Here is an 18,869-nt window from a genome sequence, read left to right on the forward strand (position 1 = left end):
GTCAGGGTCAGCAGTTCTGCTCCCCTGCTGAACACAGTCTGAGCCAAAACCTGCTCTCCCTTCTTTAGTCGTCTAACGGTTTGCCAGAACTTCCATGATGCCAAAAGAAAGTCCTTCTCCGTAGCCTCCCGGAAACCAACATATGGTCGGAATATCACATTGCGTGCTGAGTGGCTGCTAATTGGGAATTCTCCATTCCTGCTGTGAAGTAACAACTGCTGCTGCTTTACAACTTTTGTCTTTCTTGTTGAATAATCAGCAGCTGGTAGAAAATGCTAAACTCCCCGTCGGGGAATCGAACCCCGGTCTTCCGCGTGACAGGCGGAGATACTGTCCACTATACTAACGAGGACTGCTTCTTCCCTGTTTTTGGCACGTCAACGGGCAGGGGGCGCTGTTCCAGTGTATACGGGAAATATACAGAGATATACAGGGAATGATTGAAGTTGAAGGACAGCGACACATTTTGGTTGTGTTGGCTCTGGTAAATCGCAGATGTGAAATGTGGATGAAACCACGTAAATAGACCACTCAATGTCATGTCACGCTGAATTCGGAGGTGATGCCTTTCAGCATTGACTTGGGGGTTTCTGTACCTCAGTGGCTCAAATCTTTTTCTTTTTTGTGAATGTTGTTTTCATGCTGATAATGGGAGGACTGAAACCAGGCTACAATAAGCCCTTTTCAACAAATGACTAGATTCATGATGAAGGACTGTTTCTAATAAAATAGACATTTATGGTTAGCGTGCCTACTGCATTTACTGTCTCTCAAATCCATGACACAGCAGCTGTGACTGAATCCGGTTTAGAATTTATCATCTGATATCGCCAAGTCAAAAGCTAACATGACGTCTGGCATTTGAAATGTTTGCAGTGAAGTATGCAGGTGCATTAACGCGCCCAGATGCGTAAAAGGGCCTTTTCATCGGTTTCCGTAGTGTAGTGGTTATCACGTTCGCCTCACACGCGAAAGGTCCCCAGTTCGAAACTGGGCGGAAACACCATCATTTGTTCACCTTTACTCTATCACAGTTCAAGTCTGCTGAGTTGAATTCCTGGTAAAACGGGTAATAAGTGACACTATTTGAAATCGTGTTTGGCCTTCTTCCTACCCTTACCTTTGACGCTCTTCTCCAGCCTTGCCTCAGGTGGGAGTCGAACCCATGACCTTCTGCTCCGCAGCAAATACACAGGAGCAGAACCCCCTTCCCTCTCTCCCCCCACAGAGCATGCACAGAGAGTGCCTACTGCATTTACTGTCAGTCAAATCCATGACACAGCAGCTTTGACTGAATCCAGTTTCGAATTTATCATCCGATCTCTCCAAGTCAAAAGCTAACTTGACGTCTGGCATTTGAAATGTTTGCAGTGAAGTATGCAGGTGCATTAAGCCGCGCAGAGGCGCAAAAGGGCCTTTTCATCAGTTTCTGTAGTGTAGCGGTTATCACGTTCGCCTAACATGCGAAAGGTCCCCAGTTCGAAACTTGGCAGAAACACGTTCCTTTGTTCAAACTTACTCTTTCACAGTCCAAGTCTGCCGAGTTGTATTCCCAGTACACCGGGTAATAAGTAACACTATTTGAAATTGTGTTTGGCTTCCTTCCTTCAGGGAATCTATAGATACACGGGGAATCATTGAAGTTGAAGGACAGTGAGACATTCTGGTTGCGTTTGCTCTGGTCGACCGCGGATGTGAAATTTGGATACAACCGCGTGAATAGACTATTCAATGTCATGCCACGCTGAATTCAGAGTTTACACCTTTCAGCATTGACGTGGGGGTTTCTGTTCAACCATACAAGGATAAAGAGGTGGTCCACTGTTCCATGACCAGGACGGAATCCGCTCTGCTCCTTCTTGATCTGAGGTTCAACAATTGGCTAGCGCCACCTTTCCAGCACCCTTCCCAGAGAGGCTGAGCAGTGCGATACCTTTATGATTGGAGCACACCCTCCGGTCTCCCTTTTTACAAATGTGAATCACGGCCCCGTTCTGCCATCCCACAGGCACTGTCCCGGACCTCCATGCGAAACTGAAGAGGCGTGTCGGTCAAGACAGCCAAACAATGTGCAAAGCCTTAAGCATCTCAGAGCGAATCTCATCCACACCTGGCACCTTACCGCTGAAGAGCTTCTTAACTACCTCACACACCTCTGCCAGGGATATGGGTGACGCTTCCCCCAAGTCCTCAAACTCTGCCTCCTCCACGGAGGATGTGTTGGTCGGGCTCAGGAACTCTTCAAAATGCTCTTTCCGCCGCTCGATAATATCCTCAGTCAGGGTCAGCAGTTCTGCTCCCCTGCTGAACACAGTCTGAGCCAAAACCTGCTCTCCCTTCTTGAGTCGTCTAACGGTTTGCCAGAACTTCCATGATGCCAAAAGAAAGTCCTTCTCCGTAGCCTCCCAGAAACCAACATATGGTAGGAATATCACATTGCGTGCTGAGTGGCTGCTAATTGGGAATTCTCCATTCTGCTGTGAAGTAACAACTGCTGCTGCTTTACAACTTTTGTCTTTCTTGTTGAATAATCAGCAGCTGGTAGAAAATGCTAAACTCCCCGTCGGGGAATCGAACCCCGGTCTTCCGCGTGACAGGCGGAGATACTGTCCACTATACTAACGAGGACTGCTTCTTCCCTGTTTTTGGCACGTCAACGGGCAGGGGGCGCTGTTCCAGTGTATACGGGAAATATACAGAGATATACAGGGAATGATTGAAGTTGAAGGACAGCGACACATTTTGGTTGTGTTGGCTCTGGTAAATCGCAGATGTGAAATGTGGATGAAACCACGTAAATAGACCACTCAATGTCATGTCACGCTGAATTCGGAGGTGATGCCTTTCAGCATTGACTTGGGGGTTTCTGTACCTCAGTGGCTCAAATCTTTTTCTTTTTTGTGAATGTTGTTTTCATGCTGATAATGGGAGGACTGAAACCAGGCTACAATAAGCCCTTTTCAACAAATGACTAGATTCATGATGAAGGACTGTTTCTAATAAAATAGACATTTATGGTTAGCGTGCCTACTGCATTTACTGTCTCTCAAATCCATGACACAGCAGCTGTGACTGAATCCGGTTTAGAATTTATCATCTGATATCGCCAAGTCAAAAGCTAACATGACGTCTGGCATTTGAAATGTTTGCAGTGAAGTATGCAGGTGCATTAACGCGCCCAGATGCGTAAAAGGGCCTTTTCATCGGTTTCCGTAGTGTAGTGGTTATCACGTTCGCCTCACACGCGAAAGGTCCCCAGTTCGAAACTGGGCGGAAACACCATCATTTGTTCACCTTTACTCTATCACAGTTCAAGTCTGCTGAGTTGAATTCCTGGTAAAACGGGTAATAAGTGACACTATTTGAAATCGTGTTTGGCCTTCTTCCTACCCTTACCTTTGACGCTCTTCTCCAGCCTTGCCTCAGGTGGGAGTCGAACCCATGACCTTCTGCTCCGCAGCAAATACACAGGAGCAGAACCCCCTTCCCTCTCTCCCCCCACAGAGCATGCACAGAGAGTGCCTACTGCATTTACTGTCAGTCAAATCCATGACACAGCAGCTTTGACTGAATCCAGTTTCGAATTTATCATCCGATCTCTCCAAGTCAAAAGCTAACTTGACGTCTGGCATTTGAAATGTTTGCAGTGAAGTATGCAGGTGCATTAAGCCGCGCAGAGGCGCAAAAGGGCCTTTTCATCAGTTTCTGTAGTGTAGCGGTTATCACGTTCGCCTAACACGCGAAAGGTCCCCAGTTCGAAACTTGGCAGAAACACGTTCCTTTGTTCAAACTTACTCTTTCACAGTCCAAGTCTGCCGAGTTGTATTCCCAGTACACCGGGTAATAAGTAACACTATTTGAAATTGTGTTTGGCTTCCTTCCTTCAGGGAATATATAGATACACGGGGAATCATTGAAGTTGAAGGACAGTGAGACATTCTGGTTGCGTTTGCTCTGGTCGACCGCGGATGTGAAATTTGGATACAACCGCGTGAATAGACTATTCAATGTCATGCCACGCTGAATTCAGAGTTTACACCTTTCAGCATTGACGTGGGGGTTTCTGTTCAACCATACAAGGATAAAGAGGTGGTCCACTGTTCCATGACCAGGACGGAATCCGCTCTGCTCCTTCTTGATCTGAGGTTCAACAATTGGCTAGCGCCACCTTTCCAGCACCCTTCCCAGAGAGGCTGAGCAGTGCGATACCTTTATGATTGGAGCACACCCTCCGGTCTCCCTTTTTACAAATGTGAATCACGGCCCCGTTCTGCCATCCCACAGGCACTGTCCCGGACCTCCATGCGAAACTGAAGAGGCGTGTCGGTCAAGACAGCCAAACAATGTGCAAAGCCTTAAGCATCTCAGAGCGAATCTCATCCACACCTGGCACCTTACCGCTGAAGAGCTTCTTAACTACCTCACACACCTCTGCCAGGGATATGGGTGACGCTTCCCCCAAGTCCTCAAACTCTGCCTCCTCCACGGAGGATGTGTTGGTCGGGCTCAGGAACTCTTCAAAATGCTCTTTCCGCCGCTCGATAATATCCTCAGTCAGGGTCAGCAGTTCTGCTCCCCTGCTGAACACAGTCTGAGCCAAAACCTGCTCTCCCTTCTTGAGTCGTCTAACGGTTTGCCAGAACTTCCATGATGCCAAAAGAAAGTCCTTCTCCGTAGCCTCCCAGAAACCAACATATGGTAGGAATATCACATTGCGTGCTGAGTGGCTGCTAATTGGGAATTCTCCATTCTGCTGTGAAGTAACAACTGCTGCTGCTTTACAACTTTTGTCTTTCTTGTTGAATAATCAGCAGCTGGTAGAAAATGCTAAACTCCCCGTCGGGGAATCGAACCCCGGTCTTCCGCGTGACAGGCGGAGATACTGTCCACTATACTAACGAGGACTGCTTCATCCCTGTTTTTGGCACGTCAACGGGCAGGGGGCGCTGTTCCAGTGTATACGGGAAATATACAGAGATATACAGGGAATGATTGAAGTTGAAGGACAGCGACACATTTTGGTTGTGTTGGCTCTGGTAAATCGCAGATGTGAAATGTGGATGAAACCACGTAAATAGACCACTCAATGTCATGTCACGCTGAATTCGGAGGTGATGCCTTTCAGCATTGACTTGGGGGTTTCTGTACCTCAGTGGCTCAAATCTTTTTCTTTTTTGTGAATGTTGTTTTCATGCTGATAATGGGAGGACTGAAACCAGGCTACAATAAGCCCTTTTCAACAAATGACTAGATTCATGATGAAGGACTGTTTCTAATAAAATAGACATTTATGGTTAGCGTGCCTACTGCATTTACTGTCTCTCAAATCCATGACACAGCAGCTGTGACTGAATCCGGTTTAGAATTTATCATCTGATATCGCCAAGTCAAAAGCTAACATGACGTCTGGCATTTGAAATGTTTGCAGTGAAGTATGCAGGTGCATTAACGCGCCCAGATGCGTAAAAGGGCTTTTCATCGGTTTCCGTAGTGTAGTGGTTATCACGTTCGCCTCACACGCGAAAGGTCCCCAGTTCGAAACTGGGCGGAAACACAATCATTTGTTCACTTTACTCTCTATCACAGTCCAAGTCTGCTGAGTTGAATTCCTGGTAAAACGGGTAATAAGTGACACTATTTGAAATCATGTTTGGCCTTCTTCCTACCCTGACCTTTGACGCTCTTCTCCAGCCTTGCCTCAGGTGGGAGTCGAACCCATGACCTTCTGCTCCGCAGCAAATACACAGGAGCAGAACCCCCTTCCCTCTCTCCCCCCACAGAGCATGCACAGAGAGTGCCTACTGCATTTACTGTCAGTCAAATCCATGACACAGCAGCTTTGACTGAATCCAGTTTCGAATTTATCATCCGATCTCTCCAAGTCAAAAGCTAACTTGACGTCTGGCATTTGAAATGTTTGCAGTGAAGTATGCAGGTGCATTAAGCCGCGCAGAGGCGTAAAAGGGCCTTTTCATCAGTTTCTGTAGTGTAGCGGTTATCACGTTCGCCTAACACGCGAAAGGTCCCCAGTTCGAAACTGGGCAGAAACACGTTCCTTTGTTCAAACTTACTCTTTCACAGTCCAAGTCTGCTGAGTTGTATTCCCAGTACACCGGGTAATAAGTAACACTATTTGAAATTGTGTTTGGCTTCCTTCCTTCAGGGAATATATAGATACACGGGGAATCATTGAAGTTGAAGGACAGTGAGACATTTTGGTTGCGTTTGCTCTGGTCGACCGCGGATGTGAAATTTGGATACAACCGCGTGAATAGACTATTCAATGTCATGCCACGCTGAATTCAGAGTTTGCACCTTTCAGCATTGACGTGGGGGTTTCTGTTCAACCATACAAGGATAAAGAGGTGGTCCACTGTTCCATGACCAGGACGGAATCCGCTCTGCTCCTTCTTGATCTGAGGTTCAACAATTGGCTAGCGCCACCTTTCCAGCACCCTTCCCAGAGAGGCTGAGCAGTGCGATACCTTTATGATTGGAGCACACCCTCCGGTCTCCCTTTTTACAAATGTGAATCACGGCCCCGTTCTGCCATCCCACAGGCACTGTCCCGGACCTCCATGCGAAACTGAAGAGGCGTGTCGGTCAAGACAGCCAAACAATGTGCAAAGCCTTAAGCATCTCAGAGCGAATCTCATCCACACCTGGCACCTTACCGCTGAAGAGCTTCTTAACTACCTCACACACCTCTGCCAGGGATATGGGTGACGCTTCCCCCAAGTCCTCAAACTCTGCCTCCTCCACGGAGGATGTGTTGGTCGGGCTCAGGAGCTCTACAAAATGCTCGATAATATCCTCGGTCAGGGTCAGCAGTTCTGCTCCCCTGCTGAACACAGTCTGAGCCAAAACCTGCTCTCCCTTCTTTAGTCGTCTAACGGTTTGCCAGAACTTCCATGATGCCAAAAGAAAGTCCTTCTCCGTAGCCTCCCGGAAACCAACATATGGTCGGAATATCACATTGCGTGCTGAGTGGCTGCTAATTGGGAATTCTCCATTCTGCTGTGAAGTAACAACTGCTGCTGCTTTACAACTTTTGTCTTTCTTGTTGAATAATCAGCAGCTGGTAGAAAATGCTAAACTCCCCGTCGGGGAATCGAACCCCGGTCTTCCGCGTGACAGGCGGAGATACTGTCCACTATACTAACGAGGACTGCTTCTTCCCTGTTTTTGGCACGTCAACGGGCAGGGGGCGCTGTTCCAGTGTATACGGGAAATATACAGAGATATACAGGGAATGATTGAAGTTGAAGGACAGCGACACATTTTGGTTGTGTTGGCTCTGGTAAATCGCAGATGTGAAATGTGGATGAAACCACGTAAATAGACCACTCAATGTCATGTCACGCTGAATTCGGAGGTGATGCCTTTCAGCATTGACTTGGGGGTTTCTGTACCTCAGTGGCTCAAATCTTTTTCTTTTTTGTGAATGTTGTTTTCATGCTGATAATGGGAGGACTGAAACCAGGCTACAATAAGCCCTTTTCAACAAATGACTAGATTCATGATGAAGGACTGTTTCTAATAAAATAGACATTTATGGTTAGCGTGCCTACTGCATTTACTGTCTCTCAAATCCATGACACAGCAGCTGTGACTGAATCCGGTTTAGAATTTATCATCTGATATCGCCAAGTCAAAAGCTAACATGACGTCTGGCATTTGAAATGTTTGCAGTGAAGTATGCAGGTGCATTAACGCGCCCAGATGCGTAAAAGGGCCTTTTCATCGGTTTCCGTAGTGTAGTGGTTATCACGTTCGCCTCACACGCGAAAGGTCCCCAGTTCGAAACTGGGCGGAAACACCATCATTTGTTCACCTTTACTCTATCACAGTTCAAGTCTGCTGAGTTGAATTCCTGGTAAAACGGGTAATAAGTGACACTATTTGAAATCGTGTTTGGCCTTCTTCCTACCCTTACCTTTGACGCTCTTCTCCAGCCTTGCCTCAGGTGGGAGTCGAACCCATGACCTTCTGCTCCGCAGCAAATACACAGGAGCAGAACCCCCTTCCCTCTCTCCCCCCACAGAGCATGCACAGAGAGTGCCTACTGCATTTACTGTCAGTCAAATCCATGACACAGCAGCTTTGACTGAATCCAGTTTCGAATTTATCATCCGATCTCTCCAAGTCAAAAGCTAACTTGACGTCTGGCATTTGAAATGTTTGCAGTGAAGTATGCAGGTGCATTAAGCCGCGCAGAGGCGCAAAAGGGCCTTTTCATCAGTTTCTGTAGTGTAGCGGTTATCACGTTCGCCTAACACGCGAAAGGTCCCCAGTTCGAAACTTGGCAGAAACACGTTCCTTTGTTCAAACTTACTCTTTCACAGTCCAAGTCTGCCTGAGTTGTATTCCCAGTACACCGGGTAATAAGTAACACTATTTGAAATTGTGTTTGGCTTCCTTCCTTCAGGGAATATATAGATACACGGGGAATCATTGAAGTTGAAGGACAGTGAGACATTCTGGTTGCGTTTGCTCTGGTCGACCGCGGATGTGAAATTTGGATACAACCTGCGTGAATAGACTATTCAATGTCATGCCACGCTGAATTCAGAGTTTACACCTTTCAGCATTGACGTGGGGGTTTCTGTTCAACCATACAAGGATAAAGAGGTGGTCCACTGTTCCATGACCAGGACGGAATCCGCTCTGCTCCTTCTTGATCTGAGGTTCAACAATTGGCTAGCGCCACCTTTCCAGCACCCTTCCCAGAGAGGCTGAGCAGTGCGATACCTTTATGATTGGAGCACACCCTCCGGTCTCCCTTTTTACAAATGTGAATCACGGCCCCGTTCTGCCATCCCACAGGCACTGTCCCGGACCTCCATGCGAAACTGAAGAGGCGTGTCGGTCAAGACAGCCAAACAATGTGCAAAGCCTTAAGCATCTCAGAGCGAATCTCATCCACACCTGGCACCTTACCGCTGAAGAGCTTCTTAACTACCTCACACACCTCTGCCAGGGATATGGGTGACGCTTCCCCCAAGTCCTCAAACTCTGCCTCCTCCACGGAGGATGTGTTGGTCGGGCTCAGGAGCTCTTACAAAATGCTCGATAATATCCTCGGTCAGGGTCAGCAGTTCTGCTCCCCTGCTGAACACAGTCTGAGCCAAAACCTGCTCTCCCTTCTTTAGTCGTCTAACGGTTTGCCAGAACTTCCATGATGCCAAAAGAAAGTCCTTCTCCGTAGCCTCCCGGAAACCAACATATGGTCGGAATATCACATTGCGTGCTGAGTGGCTGCTAATTGGGAATTCTCCATTCTGCTGTGAAGTAACAACTGCTGCTGCTTTACAACTTTTGTCTTTCTTGTTGAATAATCAGCAGCTGGTAGAAAATGCTAAACTCCCCGTCGGGGAATCGAACCCCGGTCTTCCGCGTGACAGGCGGAGATACTGTCCACTATACTAACGAGGACTGCTTCTTCCCTGTTTTTGGCACGTCAACGGGCAGGGGGCGCTGTTCCAGTGTATACGGGAAATATACAGAGATATACAGGGAATGATTGAAGTTGAAGGACAGCGACACATTTTGGTTGTGTTGGCTCTGGTAAATCGCAGATGTGAAATGTGGATGAAACCACGTAAATAGACCACTCAATGTCATGTCACGCTGAATTCGGAGGTGATGCCTTTCAGCATTGACTTGGGGGTTTCTGTACCTCAGTGGCTCAAATCTTTTTCTTTTTTGTGAATGTTGTTTTCATGCTGATAATGGGAGGACTGAAACCAGGCTACAATAAGCCCTTTTCAACAAATGACTAGATTCATGATGAAGGACTGTTTCTAATAAAATAGACATTTATGGTTAGCGTGCCTACTGCATTTACTGTCTCTCAAATCCATGACACAGCAGCTGTGACTGAATCCGGTTTAGAATTTATCATCTGATATCGCCAAGTCAAAAGCTAACATGACGTCTGGCATTTGAAATGTTTGCAGTGAAGTATGCAGGTGCATTAACGCGCCCAGATGCGTAAAAGAGGCCTTTTCATCGGTTTCCGTAGTGTAGTGGTTATCACGTTCGCCTCACACGCGAAAGGTCCCCAGTTCGAAACTGGGCGGAAACACCATCATTTGTTCACCTTTACTCTATCACAGTTCAAGTCTGCTGAGTTGAATTCCTGGTAAAACGGGTAATAAGTGACACTATTTGAAATCGTGTTTGGCCTTCTTCCTACCCTTACCTTTGACGCTCTTCTCCAGCCTTGCCTCAGGTGGGAGTCGAACCCATGACCTTCTGCTCCGCAGCAAATACACAGGAGCAGAACCCCCTTCCCTCTCTCCCCCCACAGAGCATGCACAGAGAGTGCCTACTGCATTTACTGTCAGTCAAATCCATGACACAGCAGCTTTGACTGAATCCAGTTTCGAATTTATCATCCGATCTCTCCAAGTCAAAAGCTAACTTGACGTCTGGCATTTGAAATGTTTGCAGTGAAGTATGCAGGTGCATTAAGCCGCGCAGAGGCGCAAAAGGGCCTTTTCATCAGTTTCTGTAGTGTAGCGGTTATCACGTTCGCCTAACACGCGAAAGGTCCCCAGTTCGAAACTTGGCAGAAACACGTTCCTTTGTTCAAACTTACTCTTTCACAGTCCAAGTCTGCCGAGTTGTATTCCCAGTACACCGGGTAATAAGTAACACTATTTGAAATTGTGTTTGGCTTCCTTCCTTCAGGGAATATATAGATACACGGGGAATCATTGAAGTTGAAGGACAGTGAGACATTCTGGTTGCGTTTGCTCTGGTCGACCGCGGATGTGAAATTTGGATACAACCGCGTGAATAGACTATTCAATGTCATGCCACGCTGAATTCAGAGTTTACACCTTTCAGCATTGACGTGGGGGTTTCTGTTCAACCATACAAGGATAAAGAGGTGGTCCACTGTTCCATGACCAGGACGGAATCCGCTCTGCTCCTTCTTGATCTGAGGTTCAACAATTGGCTAGCGCCACCTTTCCAGCACCCTTCCCAGAGAGGCTGAGCAGTGCGATACCTTTATGATTGGAGCACACCCTCCGGTCTCCCTTTTTACAAATGTGAATCACGGCCCCGTTCTGCCATCCCACAGGCACTGTCCCGGACCTCCATGCGAAACTGAAGAGGCGTGTCGGTCAAGACAGCCAAACAATGTGCAAAGCCTTAAGCATCTCAGAGCGAATCTCATCCACACCTGGCACCTTACCGCTGAAGAGCTTCTTAACTACCTCACACACCTCTGCCAGGGATATGGGTGACGCTTCCCCCAAGTCCTCAAACTCTGCCTCCTCCACGGAGGATGTGTTGGTCGGGCTCAGGAACTCTTCAAAATGCTCTTTCCGCCGCTCGATAATATCCTCAGTCAGGGTCAGCAGTTCTGCTCCCCTGCTGAACACAGTCTGAGCCAAAACCTGCTCTCCCTTCTTGAGTCGTCTAACGGTTTGCCAGAACTTCCATGATGCCAAAAGAAAGTCCTTCTCCGTAGCCTCCCAGAAACCAACATATGGTAGGAATATCACATTGCGTGCTGAGTGGCTGCTAATTGGGAATTCTCCATTCTGCTGTGAAGTAACAACTGCTGCTGCTTTACAACTTTTGTCTTTCTTGTTGAATAATCAGCAGCTGGTAGAAAATGCTAAACTCCCCGTCGGGGAATCGAACCCCGGTCTTCCGCGTGACAGGCGGAGATACTGTCCACTATACTAACGAGGACTGCTTCATCCCTGTTTTTGGCACGTCAACGGGCAGGGGGCGCTGTTCCAGTGTATACGGGAAATATACAGAGATATACAGGGAATGATTGAAGTTGAAGGACAGCGACACATTTTGGTTGTGTTGGCTCTGGTAAATCGCAGATGTGAAATGTGGATGAAACCACGTAAATAGACCACTCAATGTCATGTCACGCTGAATTCGGAGGTGATGCCTTTCAGCATTGACTTGGGGGTTTCTGTACCTCAGTGGCTCAAATCTTTTTCTTTTTTGTGAATGTTGTTTTCATGCTGATAATGGGAGGACTGAAACCAGGCTACAATAAGCCCTTTTCAACAAATGACTAGATTCATGATGAAGGACTGTTTCTAATAAAATAGACATTTATGGTTAGCGTGCCTACTGCATTTACTGTCTCTCAAATCCATGACACAGCAGCTGTGACTGAATCCGGTTTAGAATTTATCATCTGATATCGCCAAGTCAAAAGCTAACATGACGTCTGGCATTTGAAATGTTTGCAGTGAAGTATGCAGGTGCATTAACGCGCCCAGATGCGTAAAAGGGCTTTTTCATCGGTTTCCGTAGTGTAGTGGTTATCACGTTCGCCTCACACGCGAAAGGTCCCCAGTTCGAAACTGGGCGGAAACACAATCATTTGTTCACTTTTACTCTCTATCACAGTCCAAGTCTGCTGAGTTGAATTCCTGGTAAAACGGGTAATAAGTGACACTATTTGAAATCATGTTTGGCCTTCTTCCTACCCTGACCTTTGACGCTCTTCTCCAGCCTTGCCTCAGGTGGGAGTCGAACCCATGACCTTCTGCTCCGCAGCAAATACACAGGAGCAGAACCCCCTTCCCTCTCTCCCCCCACAGAGCATGCACAGAGAGTGCCTACTGCATTTACTGTCAGTCAAATCCATGACACAGCAGCTTTGACTGAATCCAGTTTCGAATTTATCATCCGATCTCTCCAAGTCAAAAGCTAACTTGACGTCTGGCATTTGAAATGTTTGCAGTGAAGTATGCAGGTGCATTAAGCCGCGCAGAGGCGTAAAAGGGCCTTTTCATCAGTTTCTGTAGTGTAGCGGTTATCACGTTCGCCTAACACGCGAAAGGTCCCCAGTTCGAAACTGGGCAGAAACACGTTCCTTTGTTCAAACTTACTCTTTCACAGTCCAAGTCTGCTGAGTTGTATTCCCAGTACACCGGGTAATAAGTAACACTATTTGAAATTGTGTTTGGCTTCCTTCCTTCAGGGAATATATAGATACACGGGGAATCATTGAAGTTGAAGGACAGTGAGACATTTTGGTTGCGTTTGCTCTGGTCGACCGCGGATGTGAAATTTGGATACAACCGCGTGAATAGACTATTCAATGTCATGCCACGCTGAATTCAGAGTTTGCACCTTTCAGCATTGACGTGGGGGTTTCTGTTCAACCATACAAGGATAAAGAGGTGGTCCACTGTTCCATGACCAGGACGGAATCCGCTCTGCTCCTTCTTGATCTGAGGTTCAACAATTGGCTAGCGCCACCTTTCCAGCACCCTTCCCAGAGAGGCTGAGCAGTGCGATACCTTTATGATTGGAGCACACCCTCCGGTCTCCCTTTTTACAAATGTGAATCACGGCCCCGTTCTGCCATCCCACAGGCACTGTCCCGGACCTCCATGCGAAACTGAAGAGGCGTGTCGGTCAAGACAGCCAAACAATGTGCAAAGCCTTAAGCATCTCAGAGCGAATCTCATCCACACCTGGCACCTTACCGCTGAAGAGCTTCTTAACTACCTCACACACCTCTGCCAGGGATATGGGTGACGCTTCCCCCAAGTCCTCAAACTCTGCCTCCTCCACGGAGGATGTGTTGGTCGGGCTCAGGAGCTCTACAAAATGCTCGATAATATCCTCGGTCAGGGTCAGCAGTTCTGCTCCCCTGCTGAACACAGTCTGAGCCAAAACCTGCTCTCCCTTCTTTAGTCGTCTAACGGTTTGCCAGAACTTCCATGATGCCAAAAGAAAGTCCTTCTCCGTAGCCTCCCGGAAACCAACATATGGTCGGAATATCACATTGCGTGCTGAGTGGCTGCTAATTGGGAATTCTCCATTCTGCTGTGAAGTAACAACTGCTGCTGCTTTACAACTTTTGTCTTTCTTGTTGAATAATCAGCAGCTGGTAGAAAATGCTAAACTCCCCGTCGGGGAATCGAACCCCGGTCTTCCGCGTGACAGGCGGAGATACTGTCCACTATACTAACGAGGACTGCTTCTTCCCTGTTTTTGGCACGTCAACGGGCAGGGGGCGCTGTTCCAGTGTATACGGGAAATATACAGAGATATACAGGGAATGATTGAAGTTGAAGGACAGCGACACATTTTGGTTGTGTTGGCTCTGGTAAATCGCAGATGTGAAATGTGGATGAAACCACGTAAATAGACCACTCAATGTCATGTCACGCTGAATTCGGAGGTGATGCCTTTCAGCATTGACTTGGGGGTTTCTGTACCTCAGTGGCTCAAATCTTTTTCTTTTTTGTGAATGTTGTTTTCATGCTGATAATGGGAGGACTGAAACCAGGCTACAATAAGCCCTTTTCAACAAATGACTAGATTCATGATGAAGGACTGTTTCTAATAAAATAGACATTTATGGTTAGCGTGCCTACTGCATTTACTGTCTCTCAAATCCATGACACAGCAGCTGTGACTGAATCCGGTTTAGAATTTATCATCTGATATCGCCAAGTCAAAAGCTAACATGACGTCTGGCATTTGAAATGTTTGCAGTGAAGTATGCAGGTGCATTAACGCGCCCAGATGCGTAAAAGGGCCTTTTCATCGGTTTCCGTAGTGTAGTGGTTATCACGTTCGCCTCACACGCGAAAGGTCCCCAGTTCGAAACTGGGCGGAAACACCATCATTTGTTCACCTTTACTCTATCACAGTTCAAGTCTGCTGAGTTGAATTCCTGGTAAAACGGGTAATAAGTGACACTATTTGAAATCGTGTTTGGCCTTCTTCCTACCCTTACCTTTGACGCTCTTCTCCAGCCTTGCCTCAGGTGGGAGTCGAACCCATGACCTTCTGCTCCGCAGCAAATACACAGGAGCAGAACCCCCTTCCCTCTCTCCCCCCACAGAGCATGCACAGAGAGTGCCTACTGCATTTACTGTCAGTCAAATCCATGACACAGCAGCTTTGACTGAATCCAGTTTCGAATTTATCATCCGATCTCTCCAAGTCAAAAGCTAACTTGACGTCTGGCATTTGAAATGTTTGCAGTGAAGTATGCAGGTGCATTAAGCCGCGCAGAGGCGCAAAAGGGCCTTTTCATCAGTTTCTGTAGTGTAGCGGTTATCACGTTCGCCTAACACGCGAAAGGTCCCCAGTTCGAAACTTGGCAGAAACACGTTCCTTTGTTCAAACTTACTCTTTCACAGTCCAAGTCTGCCGAGTTGTATTCCCAGTACACCGGGTAATAAGTAACACTATTTGAAATTGTGTTTGGCTTCCTTCCTTCAGGGAATATATAGATACACGGGGAATCATTGAAGTTGAAGGACAGTGAGACATTCTGGTTGCGTTTGCTCTGGTCGACCGCGGATGTGAAATTTGGATACAACCGCGTGAATAGACTATTCAATGTCATGCCACGCTGAATTCAGAGTTTACACCTTTCAGCATTGACGTGGGGGTTTCTGTTCAACCATACAAGGATAAAGAGGTGGTCCACTGTTCCATGACCAGGACGGAATCCGCTCTGCTCCTTCTTGATCTGAGGTTCAACAATTGGCTAGCGCCACCTTTCCAGCACCCTTCCCAGAGAGGCTGAGCAGTGCGATACCTTTATGATTGGAGCACACCCTCCGGTCTCCCTTTTTACAAATGTGAATCACGGCCCCGTTCTGCCATCCCACAGGCACTGTCCCGGACCTCCATGCGAAACTGAAGAGGCGTGTCGGTCAAGACAGCCAAACAATGTGCAAAGCCTTAAGCATCTCAGAGCGAATCTCATCCACACCTGGCACCTTACCGCTGAAGAGCTTCTTAACTACCTCACACACCTCTGCCAGGGATATGGGTGACGCTTCCCCCAAGTCCTCAAACTCTGCCTCCTCCACGGAGGATGTGTTGGTCGGGCTCAGGAACTCTTCAAAATGCTCTTTCCGCCGCTCGATAATATCCTCAGTCAGGGTCAGCAGTTCTGCTCCCCTGCTGAACACAGTCTGAGCCAAAACCTGCTCTCCCTTCTTGAGTCGTCTAACGGTTTGCCAGAACTTCCATGATGCCAAAAGAAAGTCCTTCTCCGTAGCCTCCCAGAAACCAACATATGGTAGGAATATCACATTGCGTGCTGAGTGGCTGCTAATTGGGAATTCTCCATTCTGCTGTGAAGTAACAACTGCTGCTGCTTTACAACTTTTGTCTTTCTTGTTGAATAATCAGCAGCTGGTAGAAAACTGCTAAACTCCCCGTCGGGGAATCGAACCCCGGTCTTCCGCGTGACAGGCGGAGATACTGTCCACTATACTAACGAGGACTGCTTCATCCCTGTTTTTGGCACGTCAACGGGCAGGGGGCGCTGTTCCAGTGTATACGGGAAATATACAGAGATATACAGGGAATGATTGAAGTTGAAGGACAGCGACACATTTTGGTTGTGTTGGCTCTGGTAAATCGCAGATGTGAAATGTGGATGAAACCACGTAAATAGACCACTCAATGTCATGTCACGCTGAATTCGGAGGTGATGCCTTTCAGCATTGACTTGGGGGTTTCTGTACCTCAGTGGCTCAAATCTTTTTCTTTTTTGTGAATGTTGTTTTCATGCTGATAATGGGAGGACTGAAACCAGGCTACAATAAGCCCTTTTCAACAAATGACTAGATTCATGATGAAGGACTGTTTCTAATAAAATAGACATTTATGGTTAGCGTGCCTACTGCATTTACTGTCTCTCAAATCCATGACACAGCAGCTGTGACTGAATCCGGTTTAGAATTTATCATCTGATATCGCCAAGTCAAAAGCTAACATGACGTCTGGCATTTGAAATGTTTGCAGTGAAGTATGCAGGTGCATTAACGCGCCCAGATGCGTAAAAGGGCTTTTTCATCGGTTTCCGTAGTGTAGTGGTTATCACGTTCGCCTCACACGCGAAAGGTCCCCAGTTCGAAACTGGGCGGAAACACAATCATTTGTTCACTTTTACTCTCTATCACAGTCCAAGTCTGCTGAGTTGAATTCCTGGTAAAACGGGTAATAAGTGACACTATTTGAAATCATGTTTGGCCTTCTTCCTACCCTGACCTTTGACGCTCTTCTCCAGCCTTGCCTCAGGTGGGAGTCGAACCCATGACCTTCTGCTCCGCAGCAAATACACAGGAGCAGAACCCCCTTCCCTCTCTCCCCCCACAGAGCATGCACAGAGAGTGCCTACTGCATTTACTGTCAGTCAAATCCATGACACAGCAGCTTTGACTGAATCCAGTTTCGAATTTATCATCCGATCTCTCCAAGTCAAAAGCTAACTTGACGTCTGGCATTTGAAATGTTTGCAGTGAAGTATGCAGGTGCATTAAGCCGCGCAGAGGCGTAAAAGGGCCTTTTCATCAGTTTCTGTAGTGTAGCGGTTATCACGTTCGCCTAACACGCGAAAGGTCCCCAGTTCGAAACTGGGCAGAAACACGTTCCTTTGTTCAAACTTACTCTTTCACAGTCCAAGTCTGCTGAGTTGTATTCCCAGTACACCGGGTAATAAGTAACACTATTTGAAATTGTGTTTGGCTTCCTTCCTTCAGGGAATATATAGATACACGGGGAATCATTGAAGTTGAAGGACAGTGAGACATTTTGGTTGCGTTTGCTCTGGTCGACCGCGGATGTGAAATTTGGATACAACCGCGTGAATAGACTATTCAATGTCATGCCACGCTGAATTCAGAGTTTGCACCTTTCAGCATTGACGTGGGGGTTTCTGTTCAACCATACAAGGATAAAGAGGTGGTCCACTGTTCCATGACCAGGACGGAATCCGCTCTGCTCCTTCTTGATCTGAGGTTCAACAATTGGCTAGCGCCACCTTTCCAGCACCCTTCCCAGAGAGGCTGAGCAGTGCGATACCTTTATGATTGGAGCACACCCTCCGGTCTCCCTTTTTACAAATGTGAATCACGGCCCCGTTCTGCCATCCCACAGGCACTGTCCCGGACCTCCATGCGAAACTGAAGAGGCGTGTCGGTCAAGACAGCCAAACAATGTGCAAAGCCTTAAGCATCTCAGAGCGAATCTCATCCACACCTGGCACCTTACCGCTGAAGAGCTTCTTAACTACCTCACACACCTCTGCCAGGGATATGGGTGACGCTTCCCCCAAGTCCTCAAACTCTGCCTCCTCCACGGAGGATGTGTTGGTCGGGCTCAGGAGCTCTACAAAATGCTCGATAATATCCTCGGTCAGGGTCAGCAGTTCTGCTCCCCTGCTGAACACAGTCTGAGCCAAAACCTGCTCTCCCTTCTTTAGTCGTCTAACGGTTTGCCAGAACTTCCATGATGCCAAAAGAAAGTCCTTCTCCGTAGCCTCCCGGAAACCAACATATGGTCGGAATATCACATTGCGTGCTGAGTGGCTGCTAATTGGGAATTCTCCATTCTGCTGTGAAGTAACAACTGCTGCTGCTTTACAACTTTTGTCTTTCTTGTTGAATAATCAGCAGCTGGTAGAAAATGCTAAACTCCCCGTCGGGGAATCGAACCCCGGTCTTCCGCGTGACAGGCGGAGATACTGTCCACTATACTAACGAGGACTGCTTCTTCCCTGTTTTTGGCACGTCAACGGGCAGGGGGCGCTGTTCCAGTGTATACGGGAAATATACAGAGATATACAGGGAATGATTGAAGTTGAAGGACAGCGACACATTTTGGTTGTGTTGGCTCTGGTAAATCGCAGATGTGAAATGTGGATGAAACCACGTAAATAGACCACTCAATGTCATGTCACGCTGAATTCGGAGGTGATGCCTTTCAGCATTGACTTGGGGGTTTCTGTACCTCAGTGGCTCAAATCTTTTTCTTTTTTGTGAATGTTGTTTTCATGCTGATAATGGGAGGACTGAAACCAGGCTACAATAAGCCCTTTTCAACAAATGACTAGA

At 47.4% G+C, this 18,869-nt stretch overlaps 1 protein-coding gene and 25 non-coding genes across 27 annotated transcripts in view; 17 read left to right on the forward strand and 9 right to left on the reverse strand.

Annotated features, from left to right (window-relative positions):
• Window positions 1–18,869, forward strand: part of LOC119477578 (delta(14)-sterol reductase TM7SF2-like) — a 58,967-nt gene that overhangs the window by 4,568 nt on the left and 35,530 nt on the right. The window lies entirely within an intron of this gene.
• trnad-guc lies at window positions 281–352 on the reverse strand. The gene has a single exon. It is a non-coding gene; the product is annotated as a tRNA-Asp (tRNA).
• On the forward strand, window positions 931–1,003 carry trnav-cac. The gene has a single exon. It is a non-coding gene; the product is annotated as a tRNA-Val (tRNA).
• trnav-aac lies at window positions 1,426–1,498 on the forward strand. Its single transcript has one exon. It is a non-coding gene; the product is annotated as a tRNA-Val (tRNA).
• Window positions 2,557–2,628, reverse strand: trnad-guc. The gene has a single exon. It is a non-coding gene; the product is annotated as a tRNA-Asp (tRNA).
• On the forward strand, window positions 3,207–3,279 carry trnav-cac. Its single transcript has one exon. It is a non-coding gene; the product is annotated as a tRNA-Val (tRNA).
• Window positions 3,702–3,774, forward strand: trnav-aac. The gene has a single exon. It is a non-coding gene; the product is annotated as a tRNA-Val (tRNA).
• trnad-guc lies at window positions 4,833–4,904 on the reverse strand. The gene has a single exon. It is a non-coding gene; the product is annotated as a tRNA-Asp (tRNA).
• Window positions 5,482–5,554, forward strand: trnav-cac. The gene has a single exon. It is a non-coding gene; the product is annotated as a tRNA-Val (tRNA).
• trnav-aac lies at window positions 5,978–6,050 on the forward strand. The gene has a single exon. It is a non-coding gene; the product is annotated as a tRNA-Val (tRNA).
• Window positions 7,097–7,168, reverse strand: trnad-guc. Its single transcript has one exon. It is a non-coding gene; the product is annotated as a tRNA-Asp (tRNA).
• Window positions 7,747–7,819, forward strand: trnav-cac. Its single transcript has one exon. It is a non-coding gene; the product is annotated as a tRNA-Val (tRNA).
• On the forward strand, window positions 8,242–8,314 carry trnav-aac. Its single transcript has one exon. It is a non-coding gene; the product is annotated as a tRNA-Val (tRNA).
• On the reverse strand, window positions 9,364–9,435 carry trnad-guc. The gene has a single exon. It is a non-coding gene; the product is annotated as a tRNA-Asp (tRNA).
• trnav-cac lies at window positions 10,015–10,087 on the forward strand. The gene has a single exon. It is a non-coding gene; the product is annotated as a tRNA-Val (tRNA).
• Window positions 10,510–10,582, forward strand: trnav-aac. The gene has a single exon. It is a non-coding gene; the product is annotated as a tRNA-Val (tRNA).
• trnad-guc lies at window positions 11,641–11,712 on the reverse strand. The gene has a single exon. It is a non-coding gene; the product is annotated as a tRNA-Asp (tRNA).
• trnav-cac lies at window positions 12,291–12,363 on the forward strand. Its single transcript has one exon. It is a non-coding gene; the product is annotated as a tRNA-Val (tRNA).
• trnav-aac lies at window positions 12,788–12,860 on the forward strand. The gene has a single exon. It is a non-coding gene; the product is annotated as a tRNA-Val (tRNA).
• trnad-guc lies at window positions 13,907–13,978 on the reverse strand. Its single transcript has one exon. It is a non-coding gene; the product is annotated as a tRNA-Asp (tRNA).
• Window positions 14,557–14,629, forward strand: trnav-cac. The gene has a single exon. It is a non-coding gene; the product is annotated as a tRNA-Val (tRNA).
• Window positions 15,052–15,124, forward strand: trnav-aac. The gene has a single exon. It is a non-coding gene; the product is annotated as a tRNA-Val (tRNA).
• On the reverse strand, window positions 16,184–16,255 carry trnad-guc. The gene has a single exon. It is a non-coding gene; the product is annotated as a tRNA-Asp (tRNA).
• trnav-cac lies at window positions 16,834–16,906 on the forward strand. The gene has a single exon. It is a non-coding gene; the product is annotated as a tRNA-Val (tRNA).
• On the forward strand, window positions 17,331–17,403 carry trnav-aac. Its single transcript has one exon. It is a non-coding gene; the product is annotated as a tRNA-Val (tRNA).
• On the reverse strand, window positions 18,450–18,521 carry trnad-guc. Its single transcript has one exon. It is a non-coding gene; the product is annotated as a tRNA-Asp (tRNA).

Source organism: Sebastes umbrosus, chromosome 18 (assembly GCF_015220745.1).
Source record: "Sebastes umbrosus isolate fSebUmb1 chromosome 18, fSebUmb1.pri, whole genome shotgun sequence".
Lineage (NCBI taxonomy): Eukaryota > Metazoa > Chordata > Actinopteri > Perciformes > Sebastidae > Sebastes > Sebastes umbrosus.